Consider the following 22,641-nt stretch of genomic DNA (forward strand, 5'->3'; position numbering starts at 1 on the left):
CAATGGCAGCTTACATCTTCCTTATACTTTGAATCTTTCTGACCTCCCTTTCTTTGTCATCTTTTCTCTGCTACTTCCTGTTTTTCAGCATGTATCTGATTGACTCTTCTGCCTTCTTCTACTCTCAAGGGCATATGTAATTACATTGGGTCCACTTAGCTAATTCAAAATAATCTCTTTGATTTAAGGTTAGTTTATTAGTAACCTTAAATTTATCTTCAGAGTCTCTACACAGCAGTATCTGGACTAGTATTTGAATAATCAGGGGATGGGAATCTTAGGGCCCATCTTTAGAATTCTGCCTATCATACCCTTTAAGAATAGGAACAAGACAAGGATATTCACCATAACCACTCTTATTCAACATTGTGTTGGAGATTTGACCTATTGCAAGAAGCAAGAAAAAAAATAAAAGTATATAGATCAGAAGTAAATACATAAATTGCTTTTATTCATAGATGACATGTTAATCTGTGTTGTAAATCACAAGAAATCTATGAAGAGGGGGCTAGAATTAACAAGTGAGTTTTCTAGAATTAATAAGTGAGTATAAGACAGCCAGTAGGAAAATCAATTATATTTCTATATGTTAGCAACAAACAATAAAAAATCTGATTTTTTTTAATAGAAGGAACCACTTATGATAATAAATATTAATTGAAAGTAGATTATGAACATAAACATGAAATAAAACTTATAGAAGGAAACATAAGGACATATCTTTGCACCATGGGAGAGGGCAAAGAATTTTTAGACAAGTCATAGAAAGGAATAACCATAAAAGAAGACATACGTTAAAATTAATCAAATATAAAACTTTTTATCAAAATGAGCAGCCAAGCTATACTGGGAGGAAATAAGAAAGAAAATATATATAGCCACCAAGATAACTTTTCAATAGGTGAATGGATAAACCAACTATGGTATATCCATGCAATGGAATCTTAGTCAGTGATAAAAGATGATGTATCAAGCCATGAAAAATGTACAGATGAGCTTTAGATGCATAATACTAAGTGAAAGAAGCCAGTCTGAAAAGGCTACATACTGCAGAATTCTGATTATAAGACTTTTTGGAATAGGCAAAACTAAAGAGTTAGTAAAAGTCAGTTGTTAGCAAGAGTTTAGGGGGATGTAGGGAGAGTTTGATAGTTGAAGTTTAGTTTTAGTTTTAGTTGAATGGTTGAAAGTTTAATAGTTGACTAGTTAAAGTTTAGGTTTGTGAAACTATCCTCTATGATACTGTCATGGTAGATACGTGGCATGCATTTGTCAAAACCCATACAACTTTACGACACTAGTGTGAAACTCAGTGTATGCAATTTAAGAAAATCATTTAAGAGATTGGTGTATCCAAGAAGGAATGCATATATGACAAGAGAATCTGTATCACAAATATATAAAACAACTCAGTGAAGGTGGTGGGGAAGGTGACAATCTAGATAACTATGGAAATGAGTGAAGTCTGTAAGACTAAATACAATAGGAACTGCATATAAGCACTGTACTCTAGTTGATAAAGATGTTTTCCATGAGGATATGGATTAACAATTCTAATACTGCTATGTATCTATACTGGAATTGAACAATTAAGTAAATGGATGATGTAGGGTACAAGCCAGTTTTCTCACTGCTGGAGTGAGAATCTACAGATAAGCCAGAAGAGGAGATTAGAATGATCTATATGGTACTGTATAAGAGTTGGAGACATATGTATGAACTCATATTTAGCTAAATAGATCTACAGATAGTTGCAAGCAGAAATATTTATAGATACATGTATTGCACAGGTTAGTACACACACACACACACACACACACACACACACATATCCTTGCTCTGTCAGCTGAGACAGCCTAGAAGCAGCAATATCCCAGTAGCAATGAGCAAACGTGGTCTCCAGATTCTAGTTTCTAGTAACATTCTCTAATAAAAGGAATCAGGACTTGGAGAAATGGCTGATTCCAGAACTGGGGCAGGAAATACTCAAGATTAGCCAAGAACATCCTGTGGTAACAGAATGTAAGGAAGTGCTCAAAACAAACAAAAAACCAAATAACACACCTACCTTTATAAGGATACTTTATAAGAGCACAGAAGCAAACTAAAACAGCTTCCAATGGCCAAAGCTGGAATACTTTGAACAACAAAATAAAGAGCATGAGGTGCTTAATATCATTCATTATTAGAGAAACTCAAAAGCGAAATCACAATGAAAAAACACTATTGACTCACTAGATGATTAAAATGAAAAGACTGGAAAGATAAAATGTTGATCAAGATGTATTAATATTAATATAATTCATACATTGCTGGTGAGATTATAAAATGGTACAACCACTTGGGGGAAAGGTTTGGCAGTTTCTTATACAATGTCAATTTTAGGTATTTACCCAAGAAAAATGAAATTATATATCTATAAATTATATGTGTATAAAAAGGCTTGTACATGAATGTTTATAGCACCTTAACTCATAATAGCTAAAAACTGGAACTAATCCAAATGTCCATCAATATTTATCTTCATTGGATAAGCAAACTGTATTGTATTCATAAAATGGAGCACTACTCAGCAATAAAATGAAGCAAACTGACAGCCACAACATGAATGTGTGAAAAAACCTAAACAAAATAATTCATACTGTAATGTACTTTATCTGATGTTCCATAATAGGCAAAACTATAGTGAAAAAAATCAGAAAAATTGTTTTCTCTGGGTGAGGGGGTGGTGTATGGTCTGGAAAGGGGCATGAGAGTACTCCCTTGGGTGATGGAAATACTCTGTATCTTGACAGATGTGAATTACTTGGGTGTATACATTTATTAAAAGTTATCAGTTTGTAAAATAAAGATGTGCATTTCACTGTAGTATAGTAAATTTTACCTAAATAAAAAAACTCCTCAGGGAGAAAAAAGTTTAAAAACAAAGGTTTTATATTGGTAATTTTGATAAATTGAACATTTATATTTATTTTATTTTAGATTCAAGGGGTACATGTGCAGTTTTATTTCATGGATATATTATGTAATAGTGAGGTTTGGGCTTCTAGTGTGCCCATAACCCAAATAGTGAACATTGGACCCAATGCTTAATTTCTCAACCCTTACCCTCATCTCTCCCTGCCCACTTTTGGAGTCCCCAGTGTCTATTATATTCATCTTTATGTCCAGGTGTACCCATCATTTAGCTCCCACTTACAAGTGAGAACATATATTATTTGGTTTTCAGTTTTTGGGTTATTTAGGAGGATGACCTCCAGCTCCAACCTGGACTGCAAAGGACATGATTTCATTCTTTTTTTATGGCTGCATAGTATTCCATGGTGTATATTTACCACATTTTCTTTCTCTGCTCATCTGTGGATGGACACTTAGGTTGACTCATGACTTTGCTATTGTGAATAGCGCTGCAATAAACATGAGTGCAAGTGTCATTTTTATATAAGGATTTTTTTTTCGTTTGAATAGATATCCAGTAGTCAGTAGTAGGATTCCTGGGTTGAATGGTGGTTCTATTTTAGTTATTTGGGGAATCTCCATACTGTTTTCTATAGAAGTTGTACTAATTTACATTTAAACCAGTAATGTATGTGTTCCCTTTTCTCCACATGCATACCAACATTGTTATTTTTTGACTTTTTAATAATAGTCATTTTGACTTGTGTGAGATAGCATCTCATTGTGAGTTGTATTAGTCGTGGTTCTCTAGAGGGATAGAACTAACAGGATACATATATATTATATATATTATATATAATATATAAAATATATATGTATCCTGTTATATATCCCATATATATATATCCTGTTATATATCCCATATATATATATATATCCTGTTACGTATCCCATATATATATCCTGTTATATATCCCATATATATATCCTGTTATATATCCCATATATATATATATCCTGTTATATGTCATATATATATATCCTGTTATATATCATATATATATATATATATCCTGTTATATATGGGAGTTTATTAAGGAGTATTAACTCACACAAGGTCCTACAATAGGTCATCTGCAAGCTGAGGAGCAAGGAAGCCAGTCTGAGTCTCAAAGCAGAAGAACTTGGAGTCTGATGTTTGAGGGAAGGAAGCATCAGCACGGGAGAAAGATGTAGTCTGGGAGGCTAAGCCAGACTGGTCTTTTCACATTCTTTTGTCTGCTTCTATTCTGGCCACACAGGCAGCTGATTAGATTTTGCCCACCCAGATAAAGGGTTGGTCTGCCTTTCCTAGTTCACTGACTCAAATGTTAATCTCCTTTGGCAACACCCTCACAGACACACCCAGGAACAATACTTTGCATCCTTCAATCCAATCAAGTTGACACTCATTATTAACCATTACTTGGGTTTAATTTGCATTTTTCTGCTTAGTGATGTTGAGGATTTTTTCATGTTTCTTGGCCACTTATGCATCTTCTTTTGAGAAATATCTGTTCATGTCATTTACCCACTTTTTAATGGGATTGTGTTTTTCTCGTTGATCTGGTTGAGTTCCTTGATGATTCTGGATATTAGTCCTTTGATACATGCAGTTTGGAAATATTTTCTCCCGTTCTGTAGGTTGTCTGTTGACTCTGTTGATTATTGTTTTTACTCTGCAGAAGCTTTTTAATTTAATATAGTCCCATTTGTCTATTTTTGTTTTTGTTGCATTTGCTTTTTGATGTTGTAGTTATAAATTATTTGCCTAGGCCAATGACCTGAAGAGTGTTTACAGGGTTTCTTCTAGGATTTTTATAGTTTAGGGTCTTACATTTAAGTCTTTATTTAATCTTGAGTTAATTTTTGTGTATGGTGAGAGATACAGGTCCAGTTTCATTCTTCTGTATATGGCTAGTCAATTTTTCCAGCATCATTTCTTGAATAGGATGTTTTTTCCCCACCATGTGTTTTATCAAAGATCAGTTGGTTGTAGGTATGTGGATTTATTTCTGGGTTCTCTATTCTGTTCCATGGATCTATATGGTTTTTATACCAGTACCATGCTGTTTTGCTTACTATAACCTTGTAGTATAATTTGAAGTCAGGTAATGTGATACCTCCAGCTTTGTTCTTTTTGCTTAGGATTGCTTTGGCTATTTATACTCTTTTTTGGTTCCATATGAATTTAGAATTTTTTTTTTCTAATGCTGTCAAAAATGACATTGGTAATTTGATAGGAATTGCATTGATTCTATATATTGCTTTGGGCAGAATGGTCATTTTAACAATATTGATTCTTCCAATCCATCAGCATGAGATATTTTTCCATTTGTTTATGTCATTTATAATTTATTTCATCAGTGTTTTGTAATTCTCCTTGTAGAGATCTCTCCCTCCTTGGTTAAATGATTAAATGTATTCTTAGGTCCTCTGTGTGTGTGTATGTGTGCATTGTAAATGGAATTGAGTTTTTTATTTCATTCTCAGATTGAACATTATTGGTACATAGAAATGCTCCTGATTTTTGAATGTTGGTTTTGTGTCCTGAAACTTTTTTTTTTTCCAAGTCTAGGAGTCTCTTGGAGGAGTCCTTTAGAGTTTTCTAGGTATAAGATATGTCATCAGTGAATAGAGATAATTTGATTTCTTCTTTTTCAAGTTGAATGCACTTTCTTTCTCTTGCCTAATTGCTGTGGCTAGGACTTCCAGTACTATGTTGAATAGAAGTGGTGAGGATGCACACCCTTTTCTCATTCCAGTTCTTAGGGGGAATGCTTTGAACTCTTCCCCATTCAGTATGATGTTGATGGTGGGTTTGTCCTACATAGCCTTTATTATTTTGACGTATGTTCCTTCAGTGCCTAGATTGTTGAGGGTTTTAATCGTGAAGGAATGTTGGATATTATTGAATACTTTCTTTGCATCTATTGAGATAATCATATCGTTTTTGTTTTTAATTCTGTTTATGTTGTGAATCACACTTATTGATTTGTGTATGTTTAAGCATCCTTGCATCCGTAGAATAAAATCCTTGCATCCCTTGCATCCCACTTAATCATGATGTATTATATTTTTGATGTGCTGTTGGATTCAGTTTGCTAGTATTCTGTTGAGGATTTTTGCGTCTATTATTCATCAGGGATATTGACCTTAGTTTTCTTTTATTGTGTTCTTGCCTGATTTTGGTATCAGGGTGATACTGGCTTCATAAAATGAGTTAGGGAGGAATCCTTCCTTCTTGATTTTTTGGAATAATTTCAGTTAGATTGATACCAGACTTCTTTGTACATCTGGTGAAATGTGGCTGTGAATCCATGTGGTCCTGGGCTTTTTTGTTGGAATAATTTTTATTACAGCTTCAATTTGATTACTCATTATTGGTCTGTTCAGGGTTTCTATTTCCTTCTGGTTTAATCTTGGGAAGTTTTATGTTCCAGGGATTTATGTGTTTCCTCTAGGTTTTCTAGTTTATGCTTTTAGAAATGAGAGAGGTAGGGCCTTTTTCTGGATTAGCCTTTGTCTTAAAGGGAATTTTGTGGGTTGTTTGATCTTCTATCTAGACCACTAAAAATTTCCCCATATCCACAAGGAGGCTGATTTGCTTTCTTACCATTCATGTGTTCACTGGAGTAGCACTTTTAATTTCCTTCAAGAACTTTTGCTTTGCATTCACAACTTGACTACCTGTTTGATGCAGGAGGACTAGCTTTTGACTTGTCTCAGCTTTTGGCATGCCTTCATCACTAAATTTAGTTATTTCTAGCTTTCAATTTAAAGTGAGATATGTGTGACTTCCTCTGACTTGAAAACTGAGTAGTCATTGTAGGGTTATTAATTGGCCTAATTTAAATACTGTTTCTCAGGAATAGGGAGGGCTAAGGAGGGAGGGAGACAGAGAGAGAGAGGAGAGAGGAGATAGCAGAGAGGGTAGGGGAGAGGGGGAGAGAGGGAAGAGGAGGGAGGGAAGGAGGAACAGCCAGTTGGTGGGGCAGTCAGGTAAACACAGTCATTATCGATTAAGTTTGCTGTTTTATATGGGGGCAGTTTGTCATACCACAAAACAATTACCATAGTAGTGAGAGGTGACAATGTGGTAGCAGCCCTCGCTCACTCTTGGCACCTCCTCAGCCTTGGCGTCTGCTCTGGCCACGTGTGAGGAGCCCTTCAGCCTGCCACTACACTGTGGGAGCCCCTCTCTGGGCTGGCCCCCTCTGCTTGCAGGGAGGTGTGGCGGGAGAGGCGCAGGCGGGAACTGGGGCTGCACGCAGTGCTCACAGGCCAGCTGAGTTCCAGGTGGGCACCGGCTTGGCAGGCCCCACACTCGGAGCGGCCGGCTGGCGCTGCTAGCCCCGGGCATTGAGGGGCTTAGCACCTGGGCCGGCAGCAGCGGAGGGGGCGCCCGGTCCCCCAGCACTGCTGGCCTGCTCACGCTGCACTCAGATTCTTGCCGTGCCTCACTTCAGCTGCCTCCCCATGGGGCAGGGCTTGGGACCTCCAGCCTGCCTTGCCCAAGCCCCCCTGTGGTGGGCTCCCTCGAGGCCTGAGCCTCCCCGACGGGCACCGCCCCCTGCTCTGCAGAGGCTAGTCCCATCGACTGCCCAAGGGCTGAGGAGTGCAGGCGCTCAGGGCAGGACTGGTGGGCAGCGCCACCCATGGCCCTGGTGCGGGATCTACTAGGTGAAGCCAGCTGGGCTACTGTGTCGGGTGGGGACTTGGAGAACTTTTATGTCTAGCCGGAGGATTGTATATGCACCAATCAGCACTCTGTGTCTAGCTCGGGGTTTGTGGATGTACCAGTCAGCACTCTGTATCTAGCTACTCTGGTGGGGACTTGGAAAACTTTTATGTCTAGCTAGAGGATTGTAAATACACCAATCACCACTCTGTATCTAGCTCAGGGATTGTAAATGCCCCAATCAGCACCCTGTCAAAACGAACCAATCAGCTCTCTGTAAAACGGACCAATCAGCTCTCTGTAAAATGGGCCAATCAGCAGGATAAGGGTGGGGTCAGATAAGGGAATAAAAGCAGGCTGCCTGAGCCAGCAGCGGCAACCTGCTGGGGTCTGCTTCCACACTGTGGAAACTTTGTTCGTTCCCTCTTTGCAATAACTCTTGCTGCTGCTCACTCTTTGGGTTCGTACTGCCTTTATGAGCTGTAACACTCACTGCGAAGGTCTGCAGCTTCACTTCTGAAGCCAGCGAGACCACGAACCCACCGGGTGGAATGAACAAGTCTGGATGGGAGGAAGGAACAACTCCAGATGCGCCGCCTTAAGAGCTGTAACACAGCTGGGCACGGTGGCTCATTCCTGTAATCCCAGCACTTTGGGAGGCCGAGGCGGGCGGATCACCTGAAGTCGGGAGTTCGAGACCAGCCTGACCAACATGGAGAAACCCCATCTCTACTAAAAATACAAAAAATTAGCAGGGCGTGGTGGCACATGCCTATAATCCCAGCTACTCGGGGGGCTGAGGCAGGAGAATCGCTTGAAGCCGGGAGGCAGAGGTTGCAGTGAGTTGAGATTGTGCCATTGCACTCCAGCCTGGGCAACAAGAGTGAAACTCCGTCTCAAAAAAAAAAAAAAAAAAGCTGTAACACTCACTGTAAAAGTCTGTAGCTTCACTCCTGAAGCCAGCGAGACCACGAACCCACCAGAAGAAAGAAACTCCGAACACGTCCGAACATCAGAAGGAACAAACTATGGACACACCATCTTTAAGAGCTGTAACACTCACCGCAGGGGTCCATGGCTTCATTCTTGAAGTCAGTGAGACCAGGAACCCACCAATTCCGGACACAGTAGCATTAAAAATCACTGATCATAGATTACCACAACAGATTGTCTTAGTCTGTTTTCTGTTGCTTATAACAATACCTGAAACTGGGTAATTTATAAGGAGAAGGAATTTATTTCTGACACTTATGGAGAGTCCCAAGGTGGTACAGAGCATTACATGGCAAGGAGGCTAGGTGTTCTAGCTCAGGTGTTTTTTCCTTTTCCTATGAAGTCTTCAGTTCCAGTATTGTAATAACCAGTGAATCCAGTAACCCATTAATTCATGAATGGATTAATCTACTTATGAGAGCAGAACCCTCATGACCTAATCACCTCTAAAAGGTCCAGCTGTCAATTCTGCCACAATGGGGATTATGTTTCAACGTGAGTTGTAGAGGGGACAAACATTCAAACTGTAGCACAGATATAATAATAAAAAAATTGGAAATATTGTGAGAATTATCAAAATGTGACATAGAAGCATAAAGTGAGCACATACTGCTGGAAGAATGCCACTGATAGACTTGCTCAACTAAGGGTTGTCACAAACCCTTAATTTGTAAAAGAAAAAGCAGTATCTGCAAAGCACAATAAAGCAAAGGACAACAAAACAAGGTGTGTGTATATTTTAAAAGAATATTGGATTCAATTTGCTGAAACTTTTGTTTATAATTTTTGTGTTTGTGTTCATGAGGGATATTGGTTTATAGCAAGCTTGTTTAATCCATGGCCCGTGGGCTGCATGCAGCCCAGAACAGCTTTGAATGAAGCCCAAGGCAAATTTGTAAACTTTCTTAAAACATGAGATTTTTTGCAGTTTTTGTTTTTGTTTTTCACTCATCAGCTATCATTAGTGTTAGTGTATTTTATGGGTGGCCCAGAGAAGCCAAAGGATTGACACCCCTGGTCTATAGTTTGCTTATAATAGCTTTATCTGGTTTGATGTCAGGGTAATGCTAGCTTCATAGAATGAATTGGGAAGTATTACTTCCTTTTCAATTTTTTGAAAGAGTTTGTATAGAATAGATATTATTTCTTCCTTAAATGCATGGTAGAATTCACCAGTGAAGTCATTTGAGCCTTGAATTTTCTTTTAGGGAAGGTTTTTAAGTATATTACTGATTTTTAAAATTGATAATAAGGGTAATTCAAGTTTTAAACTTCTTCTTGCATGAGTTTTGGTAATTTGCCTTCCAACTAGTTTGGAAATTGTTGGATTTATTGGCATAAACTTGTTCATAATCTTTCCATATTATTCTATTTTTTAAAACTTTCTTTATAATAGAGACTTGCATTGGTCAGTTCAAAAATTAAATTAAGTATTATAAACCCTTAATAATAGCATTTTGAGAGGCAAGAGCAGCTCCAGCTTGGAAGAGAACATTTGCAAATCATGACGGTCACGGCTTAATGCCATCACTGGTGTGTGCGTGCATTGATGCTGGAGGCTGCTACATAAAGGAAAAGAAAGGACCAACAGAATTCAGGGTATCTAAAGTTTCGTCTAGTGCACTGACTGGAGGCGCTACAGTTTAATACAGCTGAGGTTCAAGGTCCCTCACACATCCTTCATCCAGGAAGGATGCACCACACATTCAAATATAATCCCATGGTACACCCTGATGGACTGGCCACAAAATGCACTCAAACACAGTAGAGAATTACGAGATTGTCAGCAAGCAGTGCTCCAGAAATTGTTTTTAAGTCATGTCTAGTTTTAAATCTTTGGAATAAAACTGATTTTTTAAGATATCCTCCAACTAACATACATTTAATTGCCTCTGGCAAATGGACAGATTTGTGTGTGTGTGTGTGAAGGGTGTTTGTGTATGTGTGTGTTAAGAGTGTTTTTTCCTTTTTTGTTGTTTTGTATTTCTTGTTTGTTTTTGTTCTAAATAGAAAAAAAGGAAAACGAGAAAGAAAATTCTTGAGGCCAGACCTCGAAATGCCCCAAGTGTCCAATTGGCAGCTACAGCATTTGTGAGGAGGTTCCTTTGCCCTCAGACGAGTAGTTTCAACATTTCAGTGAAAACAAAGGCTGCAGAAAGCTGAAAACCCAAATCTTGAAGGTTGTTGTCATGTATGTGTTTGTGTTTCTTATATTATTATTTCCTTTTGACTTCAGTTTTGCATCCCAAATATGTATGGGGTGGCATTTTAACAGTCAATGAGTCAAATAGTCAAAGGAGGACAGGAGGGGAGCCAGCTGGTAGGAGGGAGCAGCAACTGTGTGTGGACCAAGCGCTATTTTTATTTTACAGACCTGTCTTGAAGCTATGGTCCCAGAATATACAAAATATACAATCTGTCCTAATAACCACCTTACTTGCTTGCATAGGCCATTTGATGGTCCTAAAGGCAGTCTTTGGAGTTGAGGCCAGTAACAGCTAGCTAGGAATACGGGTAGATAGAGACCAGTATTGGATGTGTCTGTGTGGTATGAAAAGTAAGGACTGTAGACTCCTTTGGAGTCAGCTTGCACAGTAAATGTGGGGCCTCTGTTAATCCTGAGGATTCTAGGTCACAAGTCATGGTGGGCCTAGCAAAAAAAAAAAAAAAGAAAGAAAGAAACGTGTCTCTCCTTTTAGAAAGCCCATGAGAGAAACACCTCAACCTTTTTCTTGAATGTCAACCCTTCACTCCCACAATGGCATTTTAAATTGTGTATTGTAACAAATGGAGGAATAGGAGCTCAGTGGGCATGAGAGAGAAGATAGGATGATGTTTTGTGAAGCCACTAGACTTGGGAGGCATCCTGTTTTCCCCACTCCTGGAAAGAGTGATATTTTTGGCTTTTTGTCACATCATAAACCAGAGTTAAATACACAGCTGCCCTCTGAGACTAGCGACATCTATGCTTTAACTGGTGATGGGGTAGCAATGACACCCAGCACAACGGTTGATCACTATGAGCTGAGGTCATTATGCCTCAAGGAGGATGAGAGAACTGTGATTGTCTATTTCGAGAGCTGAACATCCAAGTACTGAGAGAGTCCTGGAGAGGTTTAGCCCTTGGAGAAAAGATAAAACACTTAAGCTTCAAAATAAGCTTTTCAAGTTTTCATTAGCAAAAATGGAGAGTTTAAAAAGAAAAAATCTAGCACTGGCAATAAGGTGAGGCTCAAGGGATATACCGTGATTTATCATCAAGGACTTTATTCTCTTCACCACTTTGCAGTCATGCTAAAAGTTTCCAGAATCCCTAGGGCATATGGTGTGCAAGAGTCAAAAAGTAAGAGAAGAAAACTCCTCCTTTGAGAGTGAAGTCTACAGAAATGCAGGCCAGAAAGGTGTAAGGTGTTATTCCAGAGTCTGCTGCCGCTAAAGCCTTTGGGATTGACGCGAAAGATCTCAGTAGTACTAAGAAGAACCAAAACTACTCAACAGTTCTGTGAGGAAGTCTGACCCATGGAATAGTAGGACTTTTCACACACAAAGGACAAATAAATCAAGAGTTAATTCTGGCTACCGAACTGCAATTTGGTTTTCTAGGTCATTTTCCCCCAACTATTTAAAAACAAACTTTAGTGCTACACATAAACAACTTTAAGATGCTGAATTCTCCTATCAAGTTGCGCTGAGAAGCAAGTGAAATAAGCCCCTCGGACTGCCATCCACCTGGAGAGACGTCACATTCATTTACTTTGATTTCCATTGGCAACAGCGGGAAATAATTTGAATAGTGCTGAAGTAAGCAGCCAGTCTGCCTTGCTGAGTTCACCTGGTTTCCTTCTTCATTTTCTTCCATCTGGCTAGGGCAAGGCATAAAGAATAGACATATATATTTTAAATACAGTTGAGTGCATGACAGTGTGTATGTGTGTGGGTCTGTGAGTGTGTGTATGTGTGTATAGAGGTTTATAAGTGAGAACTTTCTTCTGAGAGGCAGTGGTTCTCCACCTGAAGTCCAGCCTCCTGCATCATGGTATTTCGTTAAGACACTAGCTGATGCCACCGCAACTCTGGCCTTTCTGTTTTTTAGATATGTCTCTTCATAGGGAGGGCAAGATGGCCAGACCTGGAAAAACACCTGTTGCAGTGGTTGCATTTGAAGAGGTTTGCACCTGTGTGTTTCCCATAGTGCCTCGTGAGCTCCTCGCTTCATGCAAAACGCCACTAGCATCCCTCCCATGAGTACCTGTAAGGCTTCTCACCTGTGTGAGTCCTCTGATGGGCCTTTAAGTGGGAGCTTTTTGTATAAACTTCCTGGCACCCGTTAAACTGACAGCAGTGAACTCTCTTGTTTTCAGGACATGCTTCAGCCCCTAGCCCTCCTTGGTCACTGTTGCTCTGTCCACTCTTAACGGCCCTGGCACCATCACGGCTGCTGAAGCTGTTGTGACCCCTCCCACCTTTACGGAGATGAGAGCAGCTTTCTTGGCCACTAGTTTCAACGTGCCATCCACGGCAGAGAGAGTTTGTGAGGTTTTGACCAGATGGCGGCTGAGCTCAGGGGCTAATGGGGGCATTAATGAGGTCATTGTGTTGAGCTGGACCTGGTTGACAGCTGTGTAGCTGTCTAGAGAAGAGTTGGCGGCTGGAGGCTGAGGCAGGTCTCAGCAACTTGCCCCGAGAGAGCAAGATGTCCACTGCTGAGCTCTTCTCACAGATGGCCACTTCCACGGGGAGCAGCAGGAGGTCTAAGCGACGGAAGCTTTCCTCAATGCACCGGGGAGGAGAAGCGTGGAGCAAACAGGCCAAGTCCTCACCAAAGGTCTCCGAGATCCTCCTGGGCTCTGTCTGTAGGTAGCGTTCCAATTCAAGGCATGTCTCCTCTGGAATATTCCCTCTTCTCTCAGTCTCTATTCTCCTTAGGGGACCCTTTCTTTTATCCTGTGCTTCCTCGAGGGTCTCCACTCCCACAAGTAAATATCTTCCAGGATATCCTGGAAGTAAGGCTTCTGGACTTCCTTTTTTCCATTTACTTATTCCTGCTGCCAGGTCTCCAGCGATGGCAAAGCTGAGAAGTAGCCGGTGTCGTGGACAAGCTGTAGCTCCTGGAATATACTATAACTAGCCAGCACGTCCGTGCTGCTGCTGCCGGGCAAAACCGGAGGTGAAACCCTCCCCCAAACACAGTTGGGCCTGTTTGTCAGTGTCTGGCTCACCCACAAAGAAGGCAGACATCCAGTGGCCCTTCTGTTTTGTTTCAGTCAAACGAAGCTGCCATCTATTTCGGCAGCGCTGTTCGCTCCTAATGCAAGCTTTGCCTTTTATTTTGGGAGGTTGCATTTTTTTCTCTTGCGATCGCTTCTCTCCCCCACTTTCCTTCCCTCCCCTCCCCACCCCCACCCCATCCTTGCTAGTTTGTAGTCTCGCCCTTCCTTTTCTCCCATATTATTCTTTTAATATTTGTAGACTCTATAGTGATGTCACCTCTTTCATTTCTGATGTTGGTAATTTGTGTCTTTTTTTCTGGTCTGTCTGCCTACAGGCTTTATTGATTTCAAATAACTGTTTTTGCTTTCATCAGTTTTCTCTACTTTTCTGTTTTTTATTTCTTTAATTTCCACTTTGACTTTTATTATATCGTTTTTCCTGCATACTTTGGTTTTATTTGCTCTTTTGCTGCTAGTTTCTTAAGGTAGAAGCTGAAATTCATTTATTTGAAACCTTCCTTTATTTTTTCATATCTGGATTGAGTGCTACAAATTTCCTGTTAAGTATTGGTTTAATGACATCTGATATGTTGTGTTTTCATCTTTAATTCAAAATAGTTTCAAATATCCATTTTTAGTTACTTTTTTGATTCATGAGTTATTTAGTGTTTTAATTAGCTTTCAATGATTTGGGAATTTTCTAAGGGTATTTCCATTACTGGTTTTTAAAAATTCCGTTGTGGTCAGATAACATATTTTATATAGCTTGAATCCTTTTTGATTTATTAAGATCTATCTCATGGCTCAGAATATGGTCTATCTTGGCAAATGTTTCATAGGATTTTGGGAAAAATATATATTCTGATATTATTGGGTGTGGTGTTCTATAAGTATCAATCAACTCAAGTTGATTGATAGTATTTTCCTAGTCTACTCTATCCTTATTGAGTTTTATACTTGTTCTACTAGTTATTGAGAAGATATTGAAGTCTCCAACCATAATTATGGATTTACCTATTTCTCTTCGCATTACTGTCAGTTTTGGCTTCATGTATTTTGAAAGTCACTTGTTATTAGGTGCTTAAATATTTATGATTGTTACATATTTCTCATTAATTTACCTTCTTGCCATTATGAAATGTCCTTTTTAATCTTTTTTGCTCTAAACTATATTTTTTTCTGACATTAATATGGCAACTGCCACTTTCTTCTTACTGGTGGTAGCACGGTGTGTGTGTGTGTATGTGTGTGTGTGTGTGTGTGATATAGTTCGGATGTGTGTCCCTGCCCAAATCTTATGTTGAAAGGTAATCCTGAATGTTGGAGGTGAGCCTGGTGGGAGGTGATTGGATTATGGAGGTGGATTTCTCATGAGTGGTTTAGTATCATCCGTTGGTGCCGAGTTCTCCCAAGATCTGATCATTTAAAAATGTGTGGCACCTCCCCGTCCTCTCTCCTGTTCCTGAAGTGCCTGTTCCTACTTTGCCTTCTGCCATGTGTAAAAGCTCCCTGAGGCTTCCCCAGAGGCAGATGCCACCATGCTTCCTGTACAGCCTGCAGAACAATGAACCAGTGAAACTTCTTTTCTTATAAGTTACCCAGTTTCAGGTATTTCTTTTTTGTTTTCTTCAACTTCTATTTTAAGTTCAGGGGTACATGTGCAGGATGTGCAGATTTGTTACATAGGTAAACGTGTGCCATGATGGTTTGCTGCACAAATCACCCCATCACCTAGGTATTAAGCCCATCATCCATTAGCTATGCTTCCTGATGCTCTCCCTCACCCCACCACCCTCCTCCAATAGGCCCCAATGTGTGTTGTCCCCCTCCATGTGTCCATGTGTTCTCATCATTCAGCTCCCACTTATAAGTGAGAACATGTGGTGTTTGGTTTTCTGTTCCTGCATTAGTTTGCTGAAGATAATGGCTTCCAACTCCATCCATGTCCCTGCAAATGGATGAGCCATGAGATAGATCTTAATAAATCAAAAAGTATTCAAGTTATGTAAAATATGTTATCTGACCACAACGGAATTTTTAAAAACCAGTAACGGAAATACCCTTAGAAACGTTGTTCCTTTTTATGACTTCGTGGTATTACATGGTGTATGTGTACCACATTTTCTTTATCCAGTCTATTGTTGATGAATATTTACATTGATTCCATGTCTTTGCTGTTGTGAATCATGCTGCAATGAACACATATGAGCATGTGGTCCTGTAATAGAAATATTTATATTTCTTTGGGTATATGCCCAGTAATGGGATTGCCGGGTCAAATGGTATTTCTGCCTGTAGGTCTTTGAGGAATGGCCACACTGTCTTCACAATGGTTAAACTAATTTACATTTCTACCAACAGTGTAAAAGCATTTCTTTTTCTTGGCAAACTCGCCAGCATCTGTTGTTTTATGTCTTTTTAATAATAGCCATTCTGACTGGTATGAGATGCTATCTCATTGTGGTATTGATTTGCATTTTTCTCATTTATCAGTGATGTTGAGCTTTTTTTCATGTTTGTTGGTGGCATGTATGTCTTCCTTTGAGAGGTGTCTGTTCATGTCCTTTGCCCACTTTTTAATCCTTTTTTTTTTTTTTTTTTTGTACATTTAAGTTCCTTAATTCTGGGTATTAGACCTTTGCCAGATGAATAGATTGCAAAAGTTTTCTCCCATTCTGTAGGATGTCTGTTCACTCGGATAGTTTCCTTTGCTGTACCATTTGTCAATTTTTGCTTTTGTTGAATTGCTTTTGGCTCAGGTATTTCTTTAGAGCAGTGTGAGAATAGACTAATATAGTGTGTATAGGTATTTACATTCTTTTACTTTTTACCTTCTTGTGTCTTTTTGATTAAAGTGTATTTCTTGTAGGCAGCATATAGGTGAACCTTGCTTTTTTATTGTGGTAAAATATACATAACATAAAAATACACCATTTTAAATTATACAGTTCTGTATCACTAAGTACATTCACATTGTTGTACAATCATCACCATCCATCTCTAGAACTTTTTTTCTTTCCCAATAGAAATTCTGTACTGATTAAACATTAATTTCCCATTCTCCACTCCCTAAAGCCCCTGGTAACTATCATTCTATTCTGCTTTTCTGTCTCTAAGAATTTGACAAAATTTAAGTTATTCTAGAACCTCATGTAAATGGAATAATATATTTTTACTTTTGCGTCTGGCTTATTAGCATAGTACCCTCAAGTTTCATTCATATTGTAGCATGTGTCAAAATTTCCTTTCTTTCTTTTTTTTTTCTTTTTTTTTGAGACAGAGTCTCTCTCTGTCACCCAGGCTGGAGTGCGGTGGTGCAATCTTGGCTCACTGCAAGCTCCGCCTCCCGGGTTCATGCCATTCTCCTGCCTCAGCCTCCTGAGTAGCTGGTACTACAGGCGCCCGCCACCACGCCCAGCTAATTTTTTTGTATTTTTTTAGTAGAGATGGGGTTTCACTGTGTTAGCCAGGATGGTCTCGATCTCCTGACCTCGTGATCCACCTGCCTCAGCCTCCCAAAGTGCTGGGATTACAGGCGCAAGCCACCGTGCCTGGCCTAATTTCCTTTCTTTTTGAGGCTGAATAGTATTTCTTTGTATGTACAACATTCCGTTTATCTGTCCACAGATTAATGGACACTTTAATTGCTTCTACCTTTTGGCTGTTGTTAATAATGCTGGTATGAACATGGATATACAAATATCTGTTCAAGGCCCTGCTTTCACTTCTTTTGGGTATATGCACACAAGTGAAATTGCTGGATCGTATCATAATTCTATATTTAATTTTTTGAGGAATTGACATAGTGTTTTCCACAGTCACTGCACCATTTTACATTTCTACCAGCAATGCAGAACACTTCCAGTTTCTCCACATCTTTGCCAATATTTGTTATTTTTCTGTTTTTTCTTTTTTAAATAATAGCCATCCTAATGGGTGTAAAGTGACGTATCATTGCAGTTTTGATTACCATTTCCCTAAAGTGATAGTTTGAATGTGTTCCCTAAAATTTATGTGTTGCAAACCTAATTGCTACTGTAACAGTATAAAGAGGTGGAGCCTTCAAGAGGTGATGAGGTCATGATGGTTCTGCTCTTATGAATGGATTAATGCCATTATCATGTGAGCGGGATAGTTATCTTTTGTTCTGGACTTTTTTGGATTAATCAAGTATTTAAAAAATTATCCCATTAATCTCCTTTGTTTGCTTATTAGCCATAACTCCTTGTTTATTAATTTAGGGATTGTTTAAGGATTTATACTATACATCTTTTACTTTTCAAGGTAAAAGTATGTTATATGTATATATAATATATAAATACGTGAATTTTATACTAGGATAGTTCCCTTCCTGACCTTCTGCTATTTTCTCAAAGATTCTACTTGAATATATGTTATAAACAATACAATAATTGTTACGATTTTCATACCTTTAAAGAGATTTAGATAATAGTTAAAAAAAGAATTGGCCTATTTACCCATGTAGTTACTATTTCTGTGTTCGTCCTTTCCTTATATACATCCAGATTTCTATCTCGTATGATGGTCTCTCCGACTAAAGGACATTATTTAATACACAACATTTCTTATAGTGCAGGTCTACTGTGACAGATTATTTTAGTTTTGTACCTTTGAAAAAAATCTTTGTCTTCATTTTTGAAATATATTTTTGTCAGGTGGTGTGTATTGAGTTGTGTCCCTACAAAAGATGTGTGAATGTCCTAAGTCCTAGCACCTGTGACTGTAGCCTTATTTAGAAATAGGGTCTTTACAGATTTAATCAAATTAAGATGAAGTCATATTGATTAGACGTGCTTTAAATCCAGTAACTGGTGGCCTTATAAGGAGAGAGAGATTCGGAGACACAAACACTCTCTCTCTCTCTCTCACACACACACACACACACACACACACACACACACACACAAAGTAGGGAGACAGAAGATGGCTTTGTGAAGATAATAGCAGAGATTGGAGTTATGTGTAATCTGTCTGCATCCACTACAAATCTGGGAAGATAAGAAAAGATTCTTCCTTAGAGCTTCAGGAGCATGACTCCGTCATCACCTCTATTTCAGACTCGATTTTGGAATTTGGCCTGCAGAACTGTGAGAAAATAGATTTCTGTTGTTTTAAACCACCCAGTTTGTGTTACTCTGCTATGGCAGCCCTAGGAAACTGATACACCAGGTATAGAATTCTGGTTGAGAGTTTTTATATTTCAGCCCTTTATGATGTTGCTTTACCGACTCACCTTGTTTCTAACTAAAAATCTGATGTCATTCTTATCTTTGTTTCTCTGTATGAATCATGTTTTTTCCCTTTGCTGCTTTTAGGATTTTCTCTTTATTACCACAATTGTGCAATTTGATTATAATATATCCTGGTATAGTTTTCTTCATGTTTCTTATGCCTAGGGTTCATTGAATTTTCTGAATTTGTGGGTTTATGGTTTTATTACGTTTGAAAAGTTTTTTGCCTTTATTTCCTCAGTCATTTTTTCTAAAGCCTCCCTGATTTTTGAACTCGAATTGCCCATACATGAGGCTGCTTGAAGTTGTACTACTCACTAATTTTTTTTCTTTTCAAGATATGTTCTTTTTTTTCTCCATGTATTTTATTTTGGATAGTTTCTATTGCTATTCCTTCAAATTCACTAAACTTCTTCAATGTCCAATCTGTCATTAATCCCATCCACTGTATATTTTATCTTAGTTATTGTGTTTGATTTGAATCCCTTTTATATTTCTAGGTCTCAACCTTGTGAACATATGTAAAAACTGTTTTAATGTCTTTCTCTGCTAATTATAACATCTTTGTCAGTTCTGAGTTGATTTCTATTCATTGATTAGTCTTCTCTTTATGTGTTGTATTTTCCTTCTCCTTTCCATGACTGGTGATCTTTGATGAAATATCAGACATTGTTAACTTTAACTTGTTGAGTGCTGGATATTTTTGTATTCCTATAAATTTTCTTAAGCATTGTTCTCAGATGCAATCAAGTTACTTGGGAACAATTTGATTTTTTTAGGTCTTGCTCTTACAGTTTTTCAGGTGGGTCCAGAGCAGCACTCAATCTAGAGCTAAGTACTTCCTGCTGCTGAGATAATGCCTTCTTGAGTACTCTACTCAATGCCCCTGATTTATGAGATTCTTACAGCTGGCTGGTGGGAACAGTCACTGTTCCCAGGCCTGTGTGAGTTCTACACATTATGTCCTTTATCCTTTCAGATGGTTCTTTCCCTGGCTTTAGGTAGTTTTCTTAAACACATTTACATAATTTTAAAAAAAATTTTTACTTTAAGTTCCAGGATACAGATGCAGAATATGCAGGTATGTTACATAGGTAGACATGTGGCCATGGTGATTTGCTGTACACCCTCAATTCCCTTTGGATACTTGGAAAGCTTTCTTAAGGACAGGTGTAAACAAGCCCAGAATGCAAAGATTGGAATAAATACCTAATTCTTCAATACCCAGACACCAGCAAACATCCACAAGCATCAGAAACATCCAGGAAGCATGACCACATCAAAGGGACTAAATAAGGGACTAAGGGCAAATCCTAGAGAGACAGAGATATGTAACCTCTCAGACAGAGATTTCAAAATAGGTGTTTTAAAAGACAATGAAATTCAAGATAACACAGAGAAGAAATTTAGAATCCCATCGGATAAATGTAACAAAAAGATTGAAGTAATTGTTAAAAATCAAGTAAAAATCCCAAAGCTAAAAAATACAATTGATAAATGGAAGAAAGCTTCAGATTCTCTCAACAGCAAAGTGGATTAAGTGGAAGAAATAATTAGTGACCATGAAGACAGGCTGCTTGAAAATATACAGGCAGAGGAGACAAAAAAGAATAAAACGGAATGAAAGATGCCTACTTGGCCGGGCGCAGTGGCTCATTCCTGTAATCCCAGGACTTTGGGAGGCTGAGGTGGGTGGATCACGAGGTTAGGAGTTCAAGACCAGCCTGGCCAAGATGGTGAAACACAGTCCCTACTAAAAATACAAAAATTAGCCAGGTGCGGTGGCAGGCACCTATAATCCCAGCTACTTGGGAGGCTGAGGCAGGAGAATTGCTTGAAACCGGCGGGGCGGAGGTTGTAGTGGGCCGAAATCACTGCACTGCAGTCCAGCCTAGGCGACAGAGTGAGACGCCATCTCAAAAAAAAAAAAAAAAATGCCCACAAGCTCTAGAAAGTAGCCCCTAAAGGGCAAATCTAAGAGTAATTGGTCTTAAAAAGGAATTAGAGAGTCCAGGATACAAAGTTTATTTGAAGAGATAATAACAGAACTTTCCAAACCTAGAGAAAGATATCAATATTCAAGTACAAGAAGGTTATAGAATAACAAGCAGATTTAATCCAAATAATATTACTTCAAGACATTTAATAATCAGACTCCCAGAGGTCAATGCTTTCCTTCAACAGATAGTATTTATTGAGCACTTTCTATATGCCAGGCACTGTTCTGGGTACTGAGGATGGAGCAGTGGGCAGTGAACAAAACAAAATCCTTCTTCTCATGGAGCTGATACTTCAGTGGGAAGAGACAGGCAAGAAAAAAAAAAAAGGAAGAGGGAAAGCCGCTAAATGCTGAGTGTCAATAAATGTTAAGTAAAATGGGGGCAGAAAAGCAAAGATAGAAAAGCATCCACCCTACGGTGGATCTTGGATAAGATAGTCAGCGAAGGCCTCCAGGGAAGGCCAAAATAAAAAGTGAGAATTGCTCTAGATTAAAAGACACCCCGAAACATGTCAACCAAATGCAAAGCATAAGTCTTGATTACATTCTGGCCTTAAAAATGCAAACTTAAAAACATTTTTTTATGAAAACTTGGAAGATTTGAATATAGCTTGCATATTAGATGATGGTATAAAATTATTAATTTTTCAGGTAAGGAGATAGTATTGTCGTTATGCAGAGGGTATCCTTTCAGGAAGTTTATGCTGACAGTTTTTGAATTGTTTTAGTGTCTGTAGTTTACTTTCAGATGGTTCAACACATAGAGGAAGAACTAAAGCAAATGTGGCAAAACATAACAATTGGTAAATATGATGAAGGTGTAAGGGTGTTATTACAGTATTCTTTCAAATTTTATGTATGTTTGACATTTTTTCAAAATCAAAACTTGGCAGAAAAACAGATGGAATTTAGGGTTGTTGGAGTCTGAGTTTTCATCACCAGGTGGTGCTAAAGCTTTTTAAATGTAGTTAAATAAACAGCAAACGATCTGTGCTGACAGTTGCATATTAATTTAGGAAAAATTTGGGTGGGAGGAACATAGACTATAAATCAAGCTTTTTAAATTTGCCAATTTTACTCTTGCTTGTATTATTATATTTTACACAATTTGAAGAGGTTCAGCTATACGTTTTCTGTCTGTCAGTTTCCTTCTCTTCAACCTTTCCCATTTCCAGGCCCTTATTTTCTTCTCACAAAAGAGCTACTGTGATAATTCCCGACACCAGATGCCACTGTGATCCACATGGCTCACAGAGTAACCTTCGTGCAGCATTTCTCTCCCCTGCATCAGCTCCCTATTCCCCTCCAACTAGTTTCCACTCCTCAGCAAATAATTTACAGTTCGATACCAATCTTCTTTTCCCAGTGTATCTATTATTATTGCCTTGCATTAGCCCTACTCAGGAGAAACATTGACTGCTGTCCTTTTTTTTTTTTTCAAATAAATGTCATACACTTTTTTGCCGCTGACTATTCTGCTTTGTGTGTCTCCGTACTCCCAATGGCCTTCTGCCTATTGCCAGTTCAAAATCTGACCTTGCCCATCATCGAAGCCTAAATTAAATATCA

The 22,641-nt window shown here is 38.7% G+C and overlaps 1 long non-coding RNA gene and 1 pseudogene across 2 annotated transcripts in view; one reads left to right on the forward strand and one right to left on the reverse strand.

The window, feature by feature from the left end:
* The window catches only part of LOC134733071 (uncharacterized), a 207,727-nt gene that overhangs the window by 29,829 nt on the left and 155,257 nt on the right, over positions 1-22,641 (forward strand). The window lies entirely within an intron of this gene.
* On the reverse strand, positions 12,715-14,851 carry LOC134733267 (Krueppel-like factor 7; annotated as a pseudogene).

Source organism: Symphalangus syndactylus, chromosome 17 (assembly GCF_028878055.3).
Source record: "Symphalangus syndactylus isolate Jambi chromosome 17, NHGRI_mSymSyn1-v2.1_pri, whole genome shotgun sequence".
Lineage (NCBI taxonomy): Eukaryota > Metazoa > Chordata > Mammalia > Primates > Hylobatidae > Symphalangus > Symphalangus syndactylus.